Consider the following 2028-nt stretch of genomic DNA (forward strand, 5'->3'; position numbering starts at 1 on the left):
CCTGCACAAAATCTGAGCTTCGATTTCTGCAGTCAATAAAGTGAGGATACCTCAGCTGCCTCCCTTTCAGAGTGAAAATTGATCAGCTGATGCTCCAAGAACACTTTCAAGATGAGCAACTCTTTAAAAGCCCCATTTAGGAAGCAGATCCTCATTTGGGAGGTGCTGCAAGGACTGACATGAAAYCACCACGCTCACAATCCATTGATATTCCTCCCTTCAGCTGCCACATGCAAGAGTGGACTTTTCATATCTGGAGTGCATTTTTACAAAAGTAAATCAGTGCTTTCCTGGAAAGACAAAGAGATGGGAAAGAGAAGAGAATGACTYGATTTCTCGATTTTCCTGCACTTCTCTAACTCCCAGAAAGAAATGTGTTGGCCACGTGTAACATGAAGCAGTTGAAATCTTTGATTTGTATTCAAAATATATTTTTAATACAAAGACCAATTTCCAGTTTGGCATGAAGCAGGATGAATATGCTCTGCAAATGGCAGATGGCCGGCTATARGCCATTTATTTTACTATTTTACCACCTCGGGCCTATGTAGGCTTCCATATGTTAGTTGGGTTAAGACATTGTGCAACCTTCATTCCAGGAACTGGGTTCTAGCTTTCATCTTCGTTAGCATGGGAAGGAAAGAAGTATATTTAAATTAAAAAAAAAAAAATTAAAAAAAAGAAGATGAAACTAAAACATAAATTTAAAAACTGTCACTAGAGAGGTGGTACAGCATCTCAACTGTGGTTTTGGTCTGGTGCTCCCTTGTAAGACCCAGCAGATCTCTCTAGTGAGAACAAGGTTTCAACAGCAAAAATTAGCACCGGTGAGCTCTGCTGAAACAAATCCCTGCTGCCCTGGATGCGATGGAAGATGCYGCAACAACTGCTCACATAATGCACTGGTTGCCACCCCAAGTTTGCAGCTGTTTCCTGAATTTCCTTTGCAATTATATTTTAGTGTTATTTTGCATAACAGTAAACCACAACACCTGCTTCGAGCTGCAGTTCTGCTCCAAGCAATGTGATTCTTTTGAGACAGAAACTACGAAGAATAAGAAGAAGAGTACACAACACAGAGCATTGTAATTGCCCTGAACTGGAAAGTAAATACAAATAAAAACATCTTCCTGCCAGAGAAATGACTGTCATTAACAAGAATACTGGCCATCAGRGCTCCCAGGATTTAAAAAAAAAAGAATAAGAGTTTTTCTTTTACACTGCAAGAACTTTAAAGCCTGCATATATTAAGAAGTAGTGTGAAAATTACATGTGTAATGTTACTTTCTTCCCWGCAATTAAAAGCAACAATATAAAACAATGCTTTAAGCCAACAACAAAAATATGCTTGGGCTTTCAGAAAAGCTAAATGACACTGTTTTCAGCAACCCAGCACAAGAAAGGTCAKAACATTAAATTTCATATTATAGTTCACTCATGGAAAAAAAAATCTAATTTGTTCATGAGAATGCATTATACATAAAGATAATAAGCATTTTTTGCAATGTTTATAACAGTCCRTGTTACAGAAAGAAATTACAACTAACTGGCGTAAAACAAATGACAAGAGGCTACTTAAATAGCTGTATTAAATACTTTTAAGTTGACTCTCAGTAAGATTATAAGTGTATAAGCTGCAATTGCTTCCCATTGTCTGATCTTTAATCTTAAAAATAAATCTCAAATTAAGACAAAGCTGAACAAAGTATCCTTTTAAAATGAAATTCAACAACAAATGCCAGACTGGAGGTAAAAAAAAAAACCCCATATAATTTGAAACTGGCTTCTGTGTCAATTCTCTTAATTTCTATTTTGTACTCCATAGAGTACTACAGCTCAACTATCAGAAGTATCTAATTATTACCTTCTTTACTGTGACCGTCTCTGAAGAAAACAGAAGCTGAACGTTTTGAAACTTAAAAACAAATGTATTTTAGGCCCAAGATTAAAAAAAACAAATTAAAAAATACTTCTTCGAATCACTATCGTTCTTCTTTCTCCAACTACAAGCACTACTTGAAGGTTACA

The 2028-nt window shown here is 36.1% G+C and overlaps 1 protein-coding gene across 1 annotated transcript in view; it reads right to left on the reverse strand.

The window, feature by feature from the left end:
• The window catches only part of MPPED2 (metallophosphoesterase domain containing 2), a 94028-nt gene that overhangs the window by 89536 nt on the left and 2464 nt on the right, over positions 1 to 2028 (reverse strand). The window lies entirely within an intron of this gene.

This window comes from Malurus melanocephalus, unplaced genomic scaffold (genome assembly GCF_030028575.1).
Source record: "Malurus melanocephalus ecotype Western Australia unplaced genomic scaffold, MMel_1.1 scaffold_768, whole genome shotgun sequence".
In the NCBI taxonomy this organism is placed as follows: Eukaryota; Metazoa; Chordata; class Aves; order Passeriformes; family Maluridae; genus Malurus; species Malurus melanocephalus.